Below are 10,603 nucleotides of genomic sequence, written 5' to 3'. Positions count from 1 at the left end.
ATATATATATATATATATATATATATATATATATATATATATTCAGATTTTTTTTCAGTTCACTTCTACTCAGAATGTCATGAGCAATCATTTCAAATCCCATAAAAATGTAAATTATTTTATTACTTGAAGAATAAATGGATTGATCTCCTGGGCCAAATTCAAGAACACAAGAGGTCAAATTCATCCTTAAGCTAACATTATTGCAGCCAGTGATATGATACGAAGGATGTGTTCATCCTATTGACTTTCTCTATTGTTCGATTATATTATTGGTTATTTTCTATACTAGTATGGCCAGTCCTGTGAGGTACTAATGGCTGCTGAGAGGCACTGCATGACATCAAGTCACATTCAACTACCTTATTGATGGGTGTACTCTGCACTTCATGGGCTTGGGCTGTTAATTGGGAAACCTAAACAGCTCTATACAAATAGAGCTATTCAGATTACCTTTATCTCATTTGAATATTAGTGTTTATCTTTTACAGCAAGTACATTTTTATTGATCTAGAAAATATCTGTTTTAGGCAATATGCATCTGCATTATAGCACCAGTAAGCACCATAGCTTTTATAAGGTAGCTTTTGTTAGAACAGAAAAATGGGGAGTTAAATGGAGGGTGCTATTAAACAGATGGAATTGGTCTCGAGTGGGTCTTTCTTTTTCTGTCTTTCTTTGTCTTTCTTCTTGAGAACGAAGACTGAATGGGGACCTGATAATGGTCTCCAGTATGTTAAGGGCTGTTTATAAAGAGGATGGGGATCAGTTGTTCTCCATGTCCAGTGTAGGTAGGACCAGAAGTAATTGGCTTAGTTCGCAGCAAGGGAGATTTAAATGTGATGTCAGGGAAAACTTTCTAACTATAAGGATATTTAAGTACTGGAATAAGTTACCAAAGTAGGTTGTGGAATCACCGTAACTGAAGGTTTTTAACAATAGGTTTGACAAACACAGGTCAGGGATGGCCGAGGTACTAGGAGATGGACTAGATAACCTCTCAAACGCTATTCCAGCCCTACATTTCTATGATTCTGTGTGTGTTGTCATGTGAATAATTCCTATAAACTTGATGCTTCTAAATTAGAGATTCACAGAAAAAGACAAAACCCCACACATGCAATTCAAATATTATTTATAATTGACCTTCATGTCAAGTTTTTAATATTCAGTCTGCTGAGTGTTTAAAAAAGCAATTAAAAGACTCATATAATGTTAAAACCCTCAATACATGTACTAAATAAATGACATATTTAAAAGAGGGAATCTATGTCCCATTAGGACAGAAAAAGAAGGATGAGAGCAACATATGGCAGTATAATTAGCATGATTAGGGAAGAACATCAATTGAATTAATGCTGCAGGAAAAAATGCAATAAGAAACCAACATATCTACCTCACTGCCTTGAGAACTGAAAATATGGGCTGCTTAAAAAGAGAAGACTGAGAGTCTCTGGCATTTGAAGCTGGTGTGTTCCTCTGTCATTATTAAAGAGGTAGGCAATCATCTGCAATCCATTCATTTTTTTGCAGATTTCACATTGTCCCATTGCTTTGATTAATAAGTTGGAATATTACACATACGCTGCTTTTCAGAAAGATGGTATTTTAGAGACCTAATTAATAATATTCCATAGTTAGCTTGAGGTATTTGTTAGTGCCTGATACAGGCTTCTTATTTGTTCCTTGTAATATAGTGTGTCTTGACATCACAATTTTCATTTTGCATTCTTCACGTGTAATCATTATTTTGATATAACTGGTATTATTTATACTTCTGACAGTTACAGGGGCTATTTACATGTACCGTGACATACAGCATATATATCTACCCCTTTCCAAATAATTAGATTATGGAAAAGCACTGTTTTGAAATTTGAATTGTGCTCATATTTCCAGTTTACCACTAAGGGTCAGTCTAGACTAGGTAAGTGCACAACTGCAGACAAACGATGTACTATTTGTCCTTCTAGTGGTACAAAACTGCACAGTAAAAACACAGGTTTCTGGAAAACTGGAATACCCCTTCCTCACACCACTCTCTCCAGCTGTTCCGTTGTGGGATGCCTGAGTCAGTTATCCCATAATCTGCAGCTCTCCGGAGCCTGAAAAAGTAGAAAAGTACGATAGGACTCAATTGATATTCAGGATTTAAAATGACATTTATGCACTAGACTACAACAGCAAAAACGACCTTTCCTGCTTGTTGAGTTGGCAGGTGAGAGTGGGCTTTTTCTTCATTCAAAGATGGCCCATTTTTATGGGGTTTGAATTCTATTGTTTTTCAGCTGAGCTGACAGGTTTCTCTCTTGTTTTCTCAAAGACCGCGAGGCAGACGTGGTCTGGGCCAGTGCCCAGAGGGAGTTGGGTGCTCCAGGAGAGTCACTGCACTTAGGGTCGGCCTTCCTGCCAACCTCTGGCAGTGTCATCCATCAAGTGGTCTGTATTATTCCTCCTAAAAATGGAGGGAAACAAACATTGTGTGAAGTATCATGGGACAGTAAATTTGTGGTTTGAGATTTAGTTATCCCATAATCCGCAGCTGGGGATCAGGAGGTCGCTTTGCCTAGTGAACACATTTGTACCTGTGATGTCATTTCAGTACTGTGCCTTTTCCTGCTCTCTCTTTCTGGGGTGCCTATAGCTTGGCAGATGCTACTGAGCCAACTCCAGGATGAAGATTCCCCCTAGTAACAAAGTGCTCACCCCTGTGATCACTTGAATTTTTCCTATTGGATTTTTTTATGCTTGTGATGTCAGTAAAGTTAATGGGCACTGAAGGCAACCATGGGAGTTCCAGGCCCAGCTGAGATCAGCTAAGTAAATGCCTGAGCTACTGTTAGGACTGTCAAGAAGGGAGAGTGGCAGTGGACTGAGCTCACAGTGGTCACTGAGAGGCAGGGCACAGCAACGTGCAATAGAATTGAGAGGGCCTGTTACACCAGTGCAGCTAAAAGGCATGTGTGTTCCCATACTCTCTGACTGGGCACTAGTCTAACAATGCACAGCTGCAGGTCGAGGCAGGGTAAAGACTTCCAAGATGGCGTGAACCTGCTACTGCTAGCAAAGCATGGACGCAGTAAGGACATGTGGGACCACACTATGTCCCTCCCACCATCCGCTTTGCTCCACTGTCTTGGTACCACGGAGCTAGGCTACGAGCATAAAGTGGAAGCTGGGGATTTCCCTTATGTCGCAGGCCTGGGCAGGAAAGCCTCTCCACTGTGGCTATCCTGAGAAGCCAGCAATGGCCAGGGAGAGTGAGGTGTTAGAGCAGCCAGCTTCAGGCTTTGGGATCAAGAAATATCTGAAAATCTATAATGCTCCTCTCTCTGGACCTGCACTAACCATCGCTCGCCTAGATCAAAGACCTGGGCTTGAGGTGCTTTTGAGGTAGGCAGGAAGCTAGTATTTTGCTGCAGGCATACAAACAATGAGACGTGTAGGCTATAGTATGATTAAATGTGGAGGCTGCAACTTTATTAAAGCAACCAGCCAGGAATCACTCCCTGAAGTATCTGGCAGGGCTGTTGTAGGATGGATTTCAACTAGGCATCAATGCCCCCCGAGTTCTACAAATCTGAAGACAGGTAGGAGGGCAATACCCCCTCTAGCCTCAGCCCTGCCAAGGAATTCTGCCTGGAAACCAGAATTCCAACCTTCTCCACACACGAGATAGGCCAGAGGGGATGAAAGAGCCACTCGCTGTGCAAGGCAGGCAGGTAAACCCTTCACTGTCCAATGTTGTGCTCTGGTTCCATGCCTCAGCGTGCCATTGGGCTACAGCGACCTTGCATCAGAGCCTCTTTAGTTGTGAGAATGTAATTTAAACCTCTCCAGAAGCGACCTCTCAGATGCCAGAGAGAAGGTGAATAACCCAGGCAGCAGTTTGCCAGCTTCACCCTATGGAAAAATCCCTTGCAAACCCCAAATAAATTTGGTGACCAGCCTCGTCCTCTGCATCATAGGAGATCCAGCAACGAGGCACGGGTAGGGCTGGAAGAGAGCCCAAAATGGCTACCTGTCAGCAGTCAGCAGAAGCAAACTTCCCTAGTCCCAGCAGGTGAGAGCGAATCAGCTGGTCCATCATGACTCCCTACTGTCCAATGGCAGCAGGAGGGAGCAGAACAAGTTTCAGTACCTAGATGCTGTATGAGATATCCTCCTTTGGCCTCACAACATGGGGGAAGGAACACAAAAGATGCAGCATCCTCTCCCTCCCACATGGTATAGGCCAGCAGGAGTGGGAGATGCTGTAGCACTGTGCCAGCCACATCTGCTTGAGATCCCCCCACCCTCTGATCCATTGCTCCTGGACCCATCAAAGACACACTGTGGCTAGTGAGATGGGCATTTCGCCTAATGTAGATGGTCTCCAAGAAATATTGATGCTCTTCAGTGGGGTGCTAGTAAAGTCAAGAGTATTTTCACTTACATTAATAGACTAATAATGACATAAATTATTGTGGAAAGGTGGTGGGTAGGGAGATGTGTGGCCTTTTAATCTTTCTTAGGGTTTTTTTATAGCACCTATTAAAGGGCAAATAGAGGCAATTGCTGGAGAATAGCCCCCATGTTGAATGCATAAATTGATAGCAGCATTGCAGAAAGTGTTCCAGCACTGCTTACATTATGAATCTGGTTTTCCCAAGAGAAAATACACCAATGGCCAAATCCGGGAGCCGTTCTCAGGCAAAGTTCCTTTGCCTTTAGTGGGAATTATGTCTTAACAAGAACTATAGGTCTTGCCCTTACTGCACAGATCTTTAGGCTTTAGTTCTATTGAAATATTATCTGGTTTTGTACCTGGAGAATAAACACCACATACCAGGCTGTAGGCCAAGCAGTGGAATTTTCCTAAAGAATTTGTTTGCCTCAGTAAATCTCTCTCTAAAGGGGTGGGGTTGGGGGGGTGTTAAGTGTTACATAACAAGGGAGCAGGACTGGGTAATGTAAAAATAGCAAAGCCTATAAACTGTGTTGTGAATAATGAGTTAAGGGATACTGGAAGATGTGGATAGAGTACACTGAAAAGGAAATCAGTTTATTTTCTTTTTGCTTTCTTTCTAAATACAGAAGGCCAAATTCAGGCTTCCGACTTGGCACAGCAGTAGACTGAAGAAAATACACCTCGAGAGGCACCCTGGCCTGCAAATGTTGCACCCACCTTCCAGCTCCTCCAAAACCTGTGGGGAGCTCCTGGGAGGAAGCACTTGAAATTGGGAGGAGGGTGTTCTTTGGAGGGGGACATATCACAACAGATGCTTTGATCGCTACCTGCCTCTTGTGCTATTCACTTAAGACCCTCCTAGTCTGTGCAACATAGGCATGCGCAGCACATTTCATTAGGGTGTGCACCCAGGGAATTTTTTTTTTAAAGGCGAACATCATAAAGGGCGGGGTGTGGGAGGGGGTGCTGTGTGCAGGAAGGGGCTCAGTGCAAGGGATTGGGGCAGAGGAGGGGTGTGGGGTGTATGAGGGGGCTCAGGAAACGGGGTTGGGGTGCAGGAGGGGTACGGAGTGCAGGAGGGGGCTCAGGGCAGGGGATTGGGGTGCAGGGTGTGGCAGGGGGCTTAGGACAGGGAGTTGGGGTGCAGGAGAGGTGCGGCAGGGGGCTCAGGACAGGGAGTTGGGGTGCAGGAGGAGTATAGGGTGCAGGCAGGGAGTTGTGGGGCAGGGGGTTGGGGTGCGAGGTGCAGGCAGGGGGCTCAGGGCGTTGTGGGGCAGGGGTTGGGGTGCGAAGTGCAAGCAAGGGGCTCAGGGCAGGGAGTTGTGGGGCAGGAGGGTAGGCTGTTTGCAGGCAGGCCCGAGGCTGGGGATCTGGGCTCCCCCGTCCCGGCAGGCAGGCTCGGGGGCCAGGCAGAGGGGGCCGGGCTGGGCACTTGGGGCCAGGCCGGGCAGAGGCAGCCGGGGCGGATCGCAGCAGGGCCGGGGTGGATCGCAGAGGGGCCGGGCTGCTCCCAAGGCTGGACTCAAGGCCGAGGGTGCCGGGCCAGAGCCCCCGAACAGCGCTGGGGAGCTGAGCTCGCAGCCGGGCTGCGGCGGGGAGGTCTGTGGGCCGGGCTCGCCCCCTGCCCCGGGCCTGCTGGCTCCCGGGCCCAACTTAAGGTGGGCTGGGCTCAGGGGCGGCCTGACCCCCCTGGGTTGTGCCTGGGCCCTCGGCCAGCGCGGGGAGCAGCAGGCGGGTTTGGGGCTCTGGAGGGGGCAGTTGCCTGTGGGGGAGGCTGTGGCAGCACCGCCGCGGGCCACCATAAGTGGTTGTGTTGGTGCTGCTGGGTGGGAGACTGCCATTGAGCACATTATTCGACATTGGTGAGGCCTCATCTGGAATACTGTGTCCAGTTTTGGGCCCCACACTACAAGAAGGATGTGGAAAAATTGGAAAGAGTCCAGCGGAGGGCAACAAAAATGATTAGGGGTCTGGAGCACATGACTTATGAGGAGAGGCTGAGAGAACTGGGATTGTTTAGTCTCCAGAAGAGAAGAATGAGGGGGGATTTGATAGCAGCCTTCAACTACCTGAAGGGGGGTTCCAAAGAGGATGGAGCTCGGCTGTTCTCAGTGATGGCAGATGACAGAACAAGGAGCAATGGTCTCAAGTTGCAGTGGGGGAGGTCCAGGTTGGATATCAGGAAAAACTATTTCACTAGGAGGGTGGTGAAACACTGGAATGCGTTACCTAGGGAGGTGGTGGAGTCTCCTTCCTTGGAGGTTTTTAAGGCCCGGCTTGACAAAGCCCTGGCTGGGATGATTTAGCTGGGAATTGGTCCTGCTTTGAGCAGGGGGTTGGACTAGATGACCTCTTGAGGTCCCTTCCAACTCTGATATTCTATGATTCTATGGGGCTGTTAGAGCAGCCAGCCCGGCCCTGGGGAAGGGGAGCCCAGCTCAACAGGGTGCAGGCCAGGGGCTCAGGGTGGGGGGGGTGCAGGAGGGGTGCGGGCTCCGGCCCGGCGCTGCTTACCCTCAGCCACACTCCCTGCCTGCCAGGGCCCCATGCCGCGCCGCTCACCATGTCCCCGTGCAGCCCCGGGGAGGGGAGGGGCGGCACAGGGCTCTGCACGCTGCCCTTGCCATGCCTCCAGGTACCTCCCCTGAAGCTCCCATTGGCCGCGGTTCCCCGTTCCCGGCCAATCGGCGCTTCGGGAGGCGATGCCTGGAGCAACCCCCCCGGCCCCAGAGACATGGTGCCCTGATGGGCCCATGCACCCCGTGCACACACCTATGCTGTGCAACTGTTTACCTGCTTACTCAATCCCCTTTCCCCTCACTCATTCACTCATTGTGTAAAGCCATGGAATTTTTTTATTCCATGCTTTCATGTTAGCTGTGAAACGAACACTCCTTTCCATTTTTACTGACTTCAGCCACTTAATCTAGGAAAGGACATTGCCTAATCTTCAAAAGACACTCGGACAATTGAAGAAAATAGGACCTTTGTACATTTTTTGATCAGAGTAACAAATGCTCTCCCTCCCCCAAACTAAAATAGCTACTTGAAATTACTGCCTTGTTCTAGTGCAGTGGCTCCCAAACTTGTTCCACCGCTTGTGCAGGGAAAGCCTCTGGCGGGCCGGGCCGATTTGTTTACCTGCTGCGTACGCAGGCTCCCGCAGGCCACGGTTCGCTGCTCCAGGCCAATGGGAGCTGCTGAAAGCGGCGCGGGCCAAGGGACGTACTGGCCGCCACTTCCAGCGGCTCCCATTGGCCTGGAGCAGCAAACCGCGGCCAGCGGGAGCCGCGATCGGCCAAACCTGTGGATGCGGCAGGTAAACAAACCAGCCCGGCCCGCCAGGGGCTTTCTCTCCACAAGCGGTGGAACAAGTTTGGGAACCACTGCTCTAGTGTATGTATACAGGAAATGGACTTGCACCTGTTGCTCTTTGAGTTCTGATGCCTCTGTACATTCAGCTGCCCACATATTTTTCTGTATTACTGGCCGTGCCAGTAGGCTGCAATATCGGGCTCTCCTCTGCAGTGAATCAGAGGCTGCTCTGTCTGGAAGCTCCTCAGATGAAAAAGACTATATGAGTGCTAAGTAGAATGATTAATATTTTTAAGTACATAGGAACAAAGGAACAGCCCTGTCGTCCCAAACTAAATCCCTGATCCAGCCATGCCTGTGTCCTGTCTCCAACATCTGACATTTCAGAGGAATGCAAAACGCCCCCTCCCTAACTCCATCCAGCCATGTGTGCAATACTGGATATGGTGTGTGTCTGTGCAGAAGGATAACCCCTAGAGAGGACCATTGTATGCTTTGAAGCATGTAGTTTAATTACTTGTATTGTTACCTTTAATAGCAGAACTCCAAAGTGGCATTAATGGTGGTAAAATTACCCAGTTCTTTTAACATTCAGCTCTAAAAGCAAGGGCGCTGGCACTAAGCTGGCATAGTTCCACTGAAGCCAATGAAGATGTGCCAGTTTACAACAGCTGAGCACCTGGCCGCTGTCTGCGACTGCAGTCATTTCCCTCATGAGTTTCACCCCAGTTTACAGCAATGTTTCCCACTTTGGCTCTTGACAAGCTTCTCTATGATTGCGGGCTGCACATTTATGAGCATATTCTAGGTTTGATCTCCTCTTAGGCTATGTGGCACAAGGGGGAACACAGAGTGACTGGGCTGGGCTTAACTTTCCTATTTTGACTTGATCCGTATCTAAAAAGCTGTGTGTAGCCCTGTAGCTGGGCATTCCTCCCCCCACCCCCCAATAATGCTGGGGGGAGTCTGAGTAATGACCACGGGCAAGATGAGGCTTTTGGCAGGAGGTGCCAGCCTGTTGCTGGTTCAGGAAAGAAAAGAAAGAGGCTTTTAAAAATGATGAGACACAGTGGCAACATTTAGAGATGGGGTGGGGGTGGGGGAACCAATAAGCGTTTCATTCAGAGATGTATCCAAATAGCATATGAAGATCATATCCTACTGTGGAGCTTCTCCCAAATCACTTCTGTCTTGCTCCTCACAATTTACCCTCTGGGCCTCTCTCCTCATACAAATTCCCATCTCTTTAGCCCTTCCCCTTATCTAACATGCTCTTTCTGTGGGAGGACCTGCAACTTGCCGCCCAGGTCTGATGTCTTCTGAGAGTGACTGGTAATCCCTTATCTGGGCTCTCAGGAGAGCAGCCAGACGGTCCACTTCTGCTTCCTGCTTCTTTCTGAGATGTAGTGGAGAGGCAGAGAAGCCTTTCTCCCACTAAATTCCTCCTGCGGGCATCTCTTGGGATTGGGAAATTTGATAGCGCCTTTGATAACTCAGGAGGAACCATTGTTTCTGGCCCTTTAAAATCTGGTTTATGTCACAGAGTAGCTTGGCTTTTCAAGCCGTCCCCGTTCCCAAATCAAGCGTTGGAGAACAATTGCTCCCCTGCCTCTGCAAATGATTCATGGATTTGAAAGGGGTAGTCACATTTCAGTGCACACGTCTATGTGTCTGACCGCTTTGATCCTAGTGCTTACAGCACACTGCAAATACAGTAAAGGTTGCATAACTAATATGTAGGAAAATATGTTGTCATTCCAGTTTTGTGAGGGCCCTGAAACAAATCTGTCCCACTCAAAGGGAAAAACTATACAGACACCATTGGCAGAGGCTAGGGGGAATGGGAGGAGCAACCAAACCTGCACTTGCCCTACTGAAATGCACAAACACTGCGCATCACCCTTTCTTGCTGTTTAGTTGTGTTTATTTGCTAGTGTCTCCCTGCCTGCAGCTTCACCAGTCAGCAAAACTCCAGGGCTTCTTTCTAGCTGCTACTTATTGGCAGCAGTGCCAACATATCCCAGAAAGCTTTCTGGAGTGTATCAGTATTTTAGCCCCATCTAACTAGTTACAGCACAGAAAAGAAACTGAGGCAGGGCAGTTGGGATTATTTTAATTTTGGTAGGACCCAGACTATGCTGCAGTACCTACCAATCAGAAAAATCCCATCACAAAGACTATGCAGTCTAGGCTACCACGTGGGCCTTGCAAACTAAGATGACAATAGGAATAGGAAGCAATTCTAGTTGGCGAGAGATAGGACTTGGTAAGGAGAGGGTATAATTACACTTGGGGAGAGGACAAGGGCAATGCTTGAGAGAGAAAGTTGGGCAACAGTTAGCACTGTTAGAACACATGTTTTCTCAAAACATGCTGTGTTGTCAGAAAGTTTGTTGTGGGGCGAGGGGAAGAGAGCCAGAGACTTATGCTCTAGTGCCTGGTATTCACTGTACTGGCCTAGGATGTGAGAGACACAGGTTCAAGCTCTGGCAGATTTGGAATGATCTGGGATGAAAAGCTCTGCTCTGAATCAGGAAGGGAAGTAGAGACTTGAACCTGGGACCACTACACACTCCCCTGCCTCCACTCCCCTTAGATTTTGATCCAAAAATGAACATTTCCAGTTTTGTGAAAACATTCTAAAGGAGTGGTCCCCAAACTGTGAGGGCACAGCCCCCTAGGGGAGGCGTGGAGGGACATTGGGGGTGGGGAGATGGCAAGTCCAGGCCAGCCCCAATAGAGGTCAGGGAGGGAGCGCCACAAGCCCCGCTCTGCCCCCCAGCTCCATCCCCATCCCTGTCCCTGCCTTTGCCCCAGCCAGGGCTTCGCTACCGGCCC

The 10,603-nt window shown here is 48.5% G+C and overlaps 1 long non-coding RNA gene across 1 annotated transcript; it reads right to left on the bottom strand.

Moving 5' to 3' along the window:
* Positions 1-831: 831 nt before the first annotated feature.
* Positions 832-7,046, bottom strand: LOC117884899. Its single transcript, XR_004647681.1, has 3 exons — positions 6,965-7,046; positions 2,195-2,455; positions 832-2,105 (listed from the first exon to the last, which is right to left on the bottom strand). It is a non-coding gene; the product is annotated as an uncharacterized LOC117884899 (long non-coding RNA).
* Between the last annotated feature and the right edge of the window lie 3,557 nt (positions 7,047-10,603).

The sequence above is a fragment of the Trachemys scripta genome, chromosome 11 (genome assembly GCF_013100865.1).
Source record: "Trachemys scripta elegans isolate TJP31775 chromosome 11, CAS_Tse_1.0, whole genome shotgun sequence".
In the NCBI taxonomy this organism is placed as follows: Eukaryota; Metazoa; Chordata; order Testudines; family Emydidae; genus Trachemys; species Trachemys scripta.
This window is presented reverse-complemented; position numbering and strand designations above follow the sequence as displayed.